The sequence below is a fragment of the Dermacentor albipictus genome, unplaced genomic scaffold, assembly GCF_038994185.2.
Source record: "Dermacentor albipictus isolate Rhodes 1998 colony unplaced genomic scaffold, USDA_Dalb.pri_finalv2 scaffold_24, whole genome shotgun sequence".
In the NCBI taxonomy this organism is placed as follows: domain Eukaryota; kingdom Metazoa; phylum Arthropoda; class Arachnida; order Ixodida; family Ixodidae; genus Dermacentor; species Dermacentor albipictus.
The window spans coordinates 4,917,751-4,929,093 of NW_027225578.1; positions in this window are offsets into that span (position 1 = coordinate 4,917,751).

The following is an 11,343-nucleotide window of genomic DNA, read 5'->3' on the forward strand; positions in this document are numbered from 1 at the left end:
ATTAGGACGTTTTTGAAACACATGTTAGTTACGAAGGGTGTAAGATTGGGCTTGTTGATAAATTATGCTTCAAAGTCAGGTTATAACAGCGCAAAGCCACCAGAAGGGATAGAAGAGAGAACGGAGCGCTGAACTTCCAACTGTTTCTTTTCTTTTCAGAAAGCATCGCTATTTATACAGTCACACAATAGCCCACCAACCATGCTTAGAACGCCACGACAACGCCACACAAAATTCAACGTGGTGATAGCCCGAGGTATCTGATGTCCTTGTCAGTGAGAGCGATAAAGGGGTGCTGATGCAACCATCCTTTAAACGTAGAATTTCTCCCGCTTTGATTATCTCACGTGTAACATGGTCTCCATGTTTTGCAACGATAAAACATTTTTTTGAATTTCGGCCTACATCCACGTGCACAGCAGTAGGCAGAAAGCCATCCCTATTAGTTAGTTATGCCCCTCTTCACCAAATTCAAATGGGCTGAATGAAATTGGAGAAGGGGTTTCTTAGCTCATGGACTGTAAGCCCAGCAAGTCCTACTATCAGCAGAGATGAACTGAAAGTCAAGAAACTGAAACATATTGCACTTCAAAAGTCATTTCAAGAGGTCTCAAACACTCGCGAAAGATCTTAGACATCGGGACATTTTTCTAGACAACTATTACTAGGGAAATCTGGAAACACTAAAAAATTGTTGACAAATCTAAAAGCTCGCTGAAAAACTGTTAGTCCCATGAGGTGGTCATATTTGTGCCTATCTAATTGCGCTAAATATAGGTTGCTAAAGACGGGAGCCAGACACAACCCTATGCAAATGCCTTTCTTCTGCAGATGCAGCCTATTGTTCCACTGTGCAAAGGTTGGCGACATGTAAAAACACCATAATTCTAAATAGCCTTCTACGGAAACAACCTGCTTCCTGTGAAAACCTTACGGCGCCATATTTGTCAATACAATCCTCAACACATTGAATAAGGTCATTGAGCAGGATAGAATAATATAATTCTTTGACCTTAGCTGAAAAGGCCTTGAAGCCCTTTTTGCCGTGAAACCTAACAAAATCAAGGATTCGTCAGAACCTTTTACAAGAAACTGGTCATCAATCTCTTTAACGTTCAGCTTTGAAACCAGGTACGGGGGCAGCTTGCTTCTGCCAGGTACCCCTTTCGGAAATTATGACCCGAAAAGGAACATCCTCCTTGTGTACTTACTAAAAATTACATCTTTGAACTTTTCCTTAGTTTATCGAGATTCAACTTTCTGTAAATTTCACTTGGTTTCGCTTCTACTTTCATAAGTGATACATCCTTGCGCTCATTGAAAACTGCAGAAATTGCTTGACTGGCTTTTTCCAAGAAACATTTAAAGGAAAAAACTGCAAAACCACCCTCTTTGTCAGCTGGTATGACACACAATGATTTGCTCTTCAGGTAAGACTACACATTTTACAGGTAACTTAGAAGGTTGGGGCTTACATCACAACAGGGCATCTAAACCTTCCGAATTCATCCTCACACCATCTTCTTGCGGGGCTCTTCTGGACACTTTACTTATGACGGACAGGGAAGTTCCGGTTTAGTCCAGCTGGTAGCTTGGGCAAATTTTGGACCGAGGCCAAGAACTTTGCACACACTGTTGGGTAGGATGAAACCTTCAGAAACATAGACATCACTTGTTGCTTTCTGTCAATCCTTGTTCACATGAGCCCGTAGTAGTCTTATTTGAGGTTGTCAAAGGAACTTGGTGACCTGATCAGCTAAGTGCAGGTGCCTCCACAGAAGATTCTTTGCAGCGCACGACTCATACTGATAAAACATCTGCACGCTGAGGTAATCTCTGTGGAGACACGCCTGCTGAAGTTGTTTGGCACGTACAATCTTCAAAATTCTTTTTCCGTGACCGACATCCGAATGGTGCGAAACCAGTAAACAACGATTTTATATCCTGTGGAAGCTGCTTGTTATGAATACAGAACCTTAGGACACACGTGCTGCTGGCAGCCATGGCAATGAGGGCAACAGTATGCCCGGAATCTCGAGGAAAATATTGAAAAAAGCCTTTTTTACTAGAAATAAAATCGACAAGGGTGGCAATATGGGCTTGTTGGTCGGTCATCATGGAATGGTATCTGGGTAATGCAACAAAACACGGACATAATAAAAGAAAGCTAGAACTACCTGTGAGCGCATATATATGCACAAGTGCATGGTTGAGTAAACTCACAGGTGTTTAATTTGTTTTCTTCTGTTGCTACTTTTTCTTGCATTTTGATTGCTACATATATTGTAATTCCCGCAAAAAGCATCAGCTGGTAGTCACCACTGTATTTTGCTATGCAATTTGTATTTTGTTATGCAATCTTATCTCAGCGCGCGCCTGAAGGCGAAATTGTTGCCTAGGCAAACTATCGCCGAAGTGGAACGTTTCAGAAGACGTCCCCAAGTATGTGCACAAATATTTCACTGAAAAACATTTCAGGCGTATCTTTGCTTTGTTGCTACTAAAATTTCGCAGCAACACAGCATTTCTTTATTCCAAGTTATTTATGAATCACTAGATGTCATTATCTACGTCGTTCATGCGTACTTTAGGCAGTGAAAACGGCACACCCACCTGCGAGCTTCTCCGATACCGACGTGCCTGTTATAAGGCGATGATATATACATATATATGTTGTTCTGGACAAATCGGGCGAAGCCAACATGCTAAGCATATAATGAACGATGAGTACCAACAAATGGGATCTTGTTTTGAAATCGAACTAGAACTGAAGGAAACGAAAACGCAGGTTAAGATTACGGTAGAGATTACGGTTACGTAGTACCCATGTAGTGGTTTCAATACCACTTTTCATCAGGCCTATAAGAAGTGGCGGTCAGATGCAGCTGCATACCGATAAAGCATGTAGTTAAATTACAAATATCGCAACGAAATATTGCTTGCAACGAAGGTCGGCGCAAGCTGGCTGAGAGGGTTTGCTTACCTCCAGAGATGGCGCGTATACAAAGACACACGTATCGATGCTGGACTTTCTAGAGGCTCCACAAATACACACAGCATCTATTTAATGACATTGCGTCATGCATCACGGCACAGGAAAGCTTCGAGACTCAGCTGCGTTAGTTACGCCAACTTCGAAAAGTAAACAGGAAGCTGCCACTTTTTGCAGGAAGCAGGTGGCGCTTCATGCATCAGAAACCGAAACAGAAACTAGCAAAACCATTTTTTTTTTTTGTAAGCGTTAATCTTGTTTTCGGCGCTCGGAACTTATTCCATTGGTTTGTTGCAGGACGTCCGTGTCATTGAAGGATTCAGTCCCAGTTTAAATGGTTTAAATTCTTCAAACAGTTTGTATTTTTTGCACCGCCAGTACACAGAAGCGTTTTATAACGATCTTTATTGATAAATCGATATGTGGCCATTGTTTATTGCGTTATGAAGAGCACTCGCTTCGTCTTTCCAACAAGACGCGTAGGTTCGGCGCTCCGATTTGCATTTAAAGTGAGCTTTTGATAGCCTTACTTTATCCATTTACGCGCTGTATATGCGTTGTGACGCCTTTCACTAGTTTGCGACGGCGCAGAGTATAACAGCGGAGTCCCGCTGTTTACCTTTAACATGTTAAACGAAGCAAAACCTCGGTAGTGCATCGTAAATTTTTTCTAAACATAATGCAGGCACCACTCGCACCGTTAAAGCATGACTGTTAAGAAGCATTTGCTGCAGCTCATTTGTCACTACGTTGGAGCGAGAATATTGCTCATCTGCCGCGTTACCTTTCTTTACTGCTCCGTATTTTTGTGTATCCGGATATTTTAATTTTATGCAAACCACCCCTTCCGTGTGAAAAAGAAAAGAATTTAAGGAAAGGAAGATGCAACAGTTGCAAGGAAGGTGCAACAGTTGTGTGAAATAAATAGTGCTTTACTAACATCTGTAGTGACCTGGTGATCGTGCGCCTTGGGCGAATTCATTTTGTGTAAAAATGTGTTCCGGCTACTTAAAAGGTAAGCGTGACGTTGTAGCATCAACTGCTATCTCTCTTGTTGAATGAATTTTCGACAATACATCATTGTCATGGTACTGAGGCAAAACAACTGAAAGGCACCTTGCAACCAAAACGTTGCCTTTCAACATACGACAGGAACACATAAACAAAACATTAGTGTATGCTTCAGTATACCTTATTTTTACAGCTATTTTGAGCTATAAAGCTTAGGTAGTTGTGAAAATGAGAGGCAACTGTGATGGATATAGAAGAGCATAGTGTGCTTGCATGACCAAGAAATTTTTTAAGGATGAAATTTCAGTACTTGAAAACAGTGCATAAAAGTAGAGCACTGCATGGACACTTTTCCCTGGCCTGACCAGAGCCAGTGCCATGCACTGGTCCACCTAGCTCAGCTAGGTTTGTCCAGTTAGCCCTTGAGCCTCAGTGTAGCATGATCCACCTCTCTGTTGTTATGAAGATGCCAACTGCATATGTATTTGCTAGATACATATCTTGCTAAGTAGTTTTCCACTTGCGTTGCTGCCGACAAGTGGCAAAAAAAAAAATTTAATTTTTGGCAGCAGTGAATAATTTGCCACCTTGCATTTTAGCTGTGGTCATAGTAATGCAAGCACAAAAAAATTTAGAAAATTTCTGAGAGAAATGAAATTAACTGGAACTGGACTGGACATGGAAGGAAATAAATTATGGATATACATTCACCAATCATGTTGCACGTTAAGGTGTAGTCCAACCGACTAATGGTTTCCATTTAATTTCTTTATTCATTGTTCAAGCAAGTTGAATGAAGTTCTGTGATTCATTGCATAATTACATCAGCATGAATGAATTCTTGATTGAAAGTTTTCTTCATTAAATACTTGAAGGGGGATGCTGCAAAATTTCTCATTAGTGAAGGGGATTTGGAAAACAGAAAAAAATGTAATGTGTCACCGCAATGTCGATGAGATCGGTAGATGAATAGGCGACCAGAGTGTAGTGGCTCTGGTTTGAAGAGGGAAGGCAGGTGGCGGCAGATGGTGGTGGCGTTCTGGCCAGGCAGCTGGGCGTAGAACTGGGGGCCCATAGCCCGACTGCTCTCGTTCTGCCCATAGGCGCAGAATTTCGCCGGTTTCGAGCAGCAGTTCATGATCGGGTAGAGTGGCGAAGCCCAGGAACGGGTTGGCAGGAGGTCCCGGTTGGGTGAAGTCCTGGTGGCTCGGGTCCGAAACCTGCCGGCCGGTCTTGAACTCCCGGTCCGGTGGCCGACGTTCTCTTGGCATCGCTTCCTGGAACTCTCCCTTCTTCTGCCAGCACACCTCACTTTTCTGCCGCTCTGGTCGATTTGTCCTTTCCTGATTGGCCCCTGGAAGCTCCGTGTTTTCTTTTGATTAGATGCCTTTTCCTTTTATTTTATTCTTCTAGTGCTGCGTGCTCACGTGCCGGACAGTCTTCAACGTTGTCTTCCATCCAGTACGGAATTCACCTCTGCGTGCACATTCTTTCTCGTCTGCTTCTTGCCTCTCTCCGTCTACCGTACCATGTCACGCACTACACACCACACTATGTAGTACAGACATTCATATTATTACGATCTCATCGAGAGATGCTCAAGAGACGAGCCGCCGCGAGGAAGAATTGAAGTGTGTCTGGGCTCATGGCGTGAGCGAGTGTCGGCCTGGCTGTCTGGCTCCAGTGTAGATAGCATGTAAATAGCCTCTTTCATTTGTGTATTTTGTCTGTGTCTGTGCAACATTCTGGTGGAGGTTAGCGATCCCCGTCCTCTTCACGGCACTCCGAAGTGGTCGGCATATCGAGCTTGTCACCATACCTCCCGGTGACGAGACCGCATCTGCAACGGCTTCAGCTTGTCCGACTGCTCTTATAGTCATGGTTGCCCAACATCGTGACCCTGGTCTCTTCTGTGGCCTGGAGGGACAGGACGTTGATGAATGGCTCAAGCTCTATGAATGCGCCAGTGCTAATAACAGGTGGAATCCTACAATTATGCTTGCTAATGTAATCTTTTATCTCGGTGGCACCCCATGCGTGTGACTCCAAACACATGACGAGATAATGAGCTGGGACAGTTTCAAAGTAAAGCTACGAGAACTGTTCAGTGACCCCTTCGGGCGCAAGGTTGCCGCGAGAAAGGCTCTTGCGCCTCATGTCCAGACATCTACAGAGCCATACGTTTGATACATCCTAGACGTCTTGTCTCTTTGCCACAAAGCCCACGATACTATGTCTGAAGCAGATAAGGTGGCCAAAAGGCATCACGGACGATGCTTTCAATTTTTTGTTTTCGGCAACGTCTTTCCTATCGGCGCCATGATAAATGAATGCCGTCGCCTTGAATAAGCTAAGAGCCGCCGTATCACACACCACATCACGCAGCTACCCAACACCGCTGCTACATCGACATGTGAGGGTCGACCACATCAGACGACCACCTGTGATGACCTAACCCGTATTGTTCACCGCCAGCTCGAGGCCACCTGTTGGCCAGCCTTCTCCGCGACACCTCCCGACCCGCCAGCAACCACAATTGCCAGGATTTAGGCCGTCGTCAGACAGGAATTTGAGAACATGGGTCTGAACTCTGTGTGTTTAACGACTCAACCCAGCGTTCCCCCATTCTCTAGCGGCCCTCCTTGTCCCCAGAACTCCTTTTCTGCCACATATCGCAACCTGTCCAAAAGGCGTACCCCTGATGACAAGCTGATCTGCTTCCACTGCTGTCGCATCGACCACGTCGCTCGTCACTGCCGCAATTAATGGCCACCACCTCCTCGGACATACACCTGCGCTTATTCCTGCACCTTTGGACCTACTGTTCCCTATCGAGGTACATCGAGTATACGCCTGTACGTTGTATACTCGATGTACCTTACTTAACACATACTAGTCCTCTATTTGAAAAGCTTAATTTGCTGTCAATGCCTAACATTTATGAAGATATGTTACTACGAAACTATATGACCAGTATTAAAAGAAACAATGACACCCTAAAACGTATTTCCAACTTAATAGTAAAACATAAGGTGGTCAGTACAAGGAGTTCTGAAATATGGGATCTACCAAGGCCTAGAACAAATTATACTTATCAAATGTTACGTTTTCGACTACCCTACCATTTAAACAAGGCAAACATAAAGTAATGCTTACTTCTGTGCTACGATAAACATATATCTAGATGCGAATATGTACATAGACGTATGAATCTTCTTTGAACAGGCTCAATTCTTGTATAAACATTTTATTTTTATTGTGCGTATCGAATCCTTCTGTATATGTTACTGTATTAAATAATGTTATATATTGTGTCGTAATAACGATGTACATAGTGCTGCATTTGTTTTATTATATCTTGTGTATTTGTGATGTATTTCATGAATAGCTGTTGTTTTCGTACTTTTTTTGTGTTTTCGTTACACTTACTCATAGTTATCATGATTAATGTTTCGTAATTATTAGTGTGGAAATCCTATTTTTCCAATTACTATTGTATTTAACCATGCTAATCCTTTGTTGCATTTGTTGCTGCCTGTAAAACGGGGCCATGGACCACGTCAAGCCTTGCTGGCTTTTTGTCCATGGTCCTCAGCATCTGTTGTATGTTGAAATAAACTTGATTTGATTTGACTTGACTATACCACCCGCCTAGAACCCACTGCCGCTGATGCTCCACCTCCGAACCTTCGCTACAGCCACTCGCCCTCACCTCAACGCCATCAGTCTCGTTCGCCCCAGGCCCGTTGCTTCTCCTCGCCGCCTATCGCCTCCTGGATGCCACATATCGCAACCTGTCCAAATGGCGTACCCCTGATCCCCTGATGACAAGCTGATCTGCTTCCACTGCTGTCACATCGACCACGTGACTCGTCACTGCCGCAACCAATGGCCACCACCTCCTCGGACATACACCTGCGCTTATTCCTGCACCTTTGGACCTACTGTTCCCTATGCCACCCGCCTAGAACCCACTACCGCTGATGCTCCACCTCCGAACCTCCGCTACAGCCACTCGCCCTCACCTCAACGCCATCAGTCTCGTTTGCCCCAGGCCCGTCGCTTCTCCTCGCCCCCTATCGCCTCCTGGATGCAGCCAAAAAACTAGGCACTACAGCTTCTGGGGGTGAAGCTGTGTTGTCGACCCTGCCCTCAAATTCTCTACTCATGTTACCTACGAACCAAAACTTTCTTGGCATTGACAGGTATCCTGTGTTACGTTCGACCAGCGGGGGCTGGCGATCTTTGAGTAAGGGACCGACGGAAAGGCGCCACCAGTTCTGCTGTGACGACTCGCTTTGAAAGGACGACCAGACATCAGTCCCCAGCCCATCGGCGCCACCATGGCTGTGGCGGCGACTGGTTTTGTAAGGAGGACAATGCGCCGTGTCCCCAACGGAAGGGTGCCGAGATGGCTAGACACAGTAGCCAGAGCAAGTATTGTTAGTGTGTACACCGTCAAGGTCTGCTTGGAGCAGGGGAGCTCCTGGAAGATATTTTGCGGTGCCGTCTCATGCAGCTTAGAACCCGTCTCACGTGTCAGTCAGCGGACAGATGCGGCGGCCACTGACTGCAGGGTCAAAGGTGCCTGCTCAGGTCAAGCACAGTGTCTGCGAAAACCCTCTCACCTCGGTGTGGTCAGTGCAACCTGTGCAGAAGTGAGTGCGTAGAAGAAGAAGAACAACTTTATTGTAGAATAAAACGCTCAATGGGTGGAGCCCCTAGACAAGGGCCCCACTGGCTTCCGCGCGCCGTCTTGCTTGTCGGATGATGGCCCTTTGGACCTCTTCCTTTGAGCTGGACAGCGCCGCCTCCCATTGTGTATGCTCCCCAATTTCTGTGTTTGTCTTTTGTGGATATGCCGTGCATGCCCACGAGATGTGGTCTAAGGTTGGCGTGGCTCCGCACCATGGGCATGTGTCCGTATATCTTTCCGGATTAATTTTATGGAGAATGTGCAGGTTTTATGTATAGGTTTGCAGCTTTCTCCTTAGTTCTTCCTTAGTGAGATTCTTATCTGGGGGTGGTAGCTTCATTCTATTTCCTCTGTGATAGTTTAAAATTGCAGAGTAGTTCTGGTCAATCGGGATCGGGTCGTCAGAGGCTTCCTGTGAGCACCCGTGGGGTGTAGCATGCGCACGGGCTACTCTGTCAGCCTCTTCGTTTCCCCTGATTCCCTCATGACCGGGTATCCATAAAAGGTGAAATCTGGCTCGGGGTTTTATATCTTGCATAATCCTATAGGCTGCGGTGCATACTCGTCCCCTGAGGTAGCTTCTGCATGCCGCTTGAGAGTCTGATAGGATGGTTATTTGTTGTTGGTTTGGTTTTGTCGCTTTGATAGCAAGGGCTATTGCGATTTCTTCTGCTTCCACGATAGTGGTGTTGTGAGTGGAGGCGCTGATGATTTCTCTGCCCATGTAGTCAGTGACAGCAGCTACCGTTCTTTTCTGCCTGCCTGGGTATCTTGCCGCGTCCACGAAGCAGGAGTTTGGTTTGTCGCCGTGCGTTTTTTCAATGTATGCAGCTCTGGCTTCTCTTCTGCCTGCATGTAGAGTTGGGTCCATATTTATGGGTATTGGCACCACTTTGATGCAGTGTCTGATTATTGTGGGGATGGGCTTAGTTTGGTTGTGTTTTTCAAGGAGCTCATGATACTCGAGTCTGCCAAGGAGTTTCCTACCCGTGGTCGTTTGTGCGAGTCTGTTTCTTTGAGTTATCAGCTGAGCGTCTGCCAGTTCCTCGAATGTATTATGAATTCCTAGAGACATGAGTTTTTCGGTTGGGGCGCACTGCGAAATTTGTAGGGCGATCTTGTAGGCTTTCCTTAAGCACGAATTGATCGCATCCCTCTCTGTTTTCGTTAGCTGGTAATACGGCAAGCTGTAAATGAAGCGGCTAACCACCAGACTTCTTATTAGGCAAAGGGTGTTCTTATCCTTCATCCCCGTCCTTTTCGTGGCTACCCGCTTTATCATTCTCGCGACTTGTTGTGTTGCCGTCTTGATGAGGTTAAACCGTCCCCCTCAAAGGCGGGTTGGTTACGATGACTTTGGACGCTCCGAATTGGTCGGCGGTGAACTGCTGTGTTCCGTCACCTAGGGATTTCAGGAGGACAGTGTATTTAAGGAACTGTTGGCAGCTCTTCAGGGTGCATTTCTTTTTCAGTCATGTTAGACTGATGAACTGTAACATTCTCATGCAGATACTGTAAATAAATCCCAGATTCCTCGTTCTTGATGAGAACAAGTCTCTCCCTTCAACAACGTCCTCAGTGTGGATAAGTTTGATGACCGCATGGGCCAGCTACCATCTATTTCATGCCCGACTCCAACCATTACACCTGTCACTGCACTCATCGATGCAGGAGCACATCTTTCTATTATAAGTGCTGCCTTCCGATGACGACTGAAAAAGCACTTCACCCCAGCGTCAGCACGCGTTGGTCGCGTTGCGGATGGCGGTACTGTGCCTATCATCAGCATATGTACGGCATGTGTCAGCATCGCCGGCCGCCACACTCCTGTTTTCTTCACTGTAATTGCTCATTGCCCCATGACCTAATTCTCGGACTCGATTTTCTCTCTGCGCATCCTGCTCTTATTGACTGCTCTGCCAGTACCCTTTGCCTTGAGGTGCCGATTCTCGTAGAACCTTCTAACGCACCCCAGTGCCGCTTACACCCCACCTGCTTTATTCGCCTGCCACCGAAGTCAACAGCCTATACTGAACTGTTGTGTTGCCCACCTGTTCCTGATGGCGAGTACCTCGTCACTCCCCTGCCCAACATTCCACTACAGTATGACATCACCGTGCCTCACAGCATTGTGACTGTTACTGCTAACCATACTCGCATGCCTATCTTTAACTTTGGATTGGGAAAGCAAATACTACTGCAAGGTATTTGCCTTGTCAACGTTGATTGTCTCGGTGACCATCACGTAACAGCTTTATCAACCGATGGTTCTTCTGAGCTTAGCAGGCCCCTCGCACCAGCCTCGGGCACCGATGCCAACATAAAGAAAATCGTTGCGGTGGACCTGTTCTCTGCGCAGGCTGACAGCCTTTGCAAAGTATTATCGTCCTACCGAGATATTTTTTACTTCAAACGATCGCCCTTTAGGCCAGACGCTCGCGGTCCAGCATTGGATTTCTACTGGCGATGCTACGCCTATTCACCGATGACCATATCAAGTTTCTGCATCGGAACGCCGAGTAATTCTAACTGAAGTGAACAAAATGCTAGATAAAAACATCATTAAGCTTTCTTCGAGTCCCTGGGCGTCACCTGTGGTTTTGGTTAAGAAGGACGGCACGTGGCGCTTCTGTGTGGACTACCG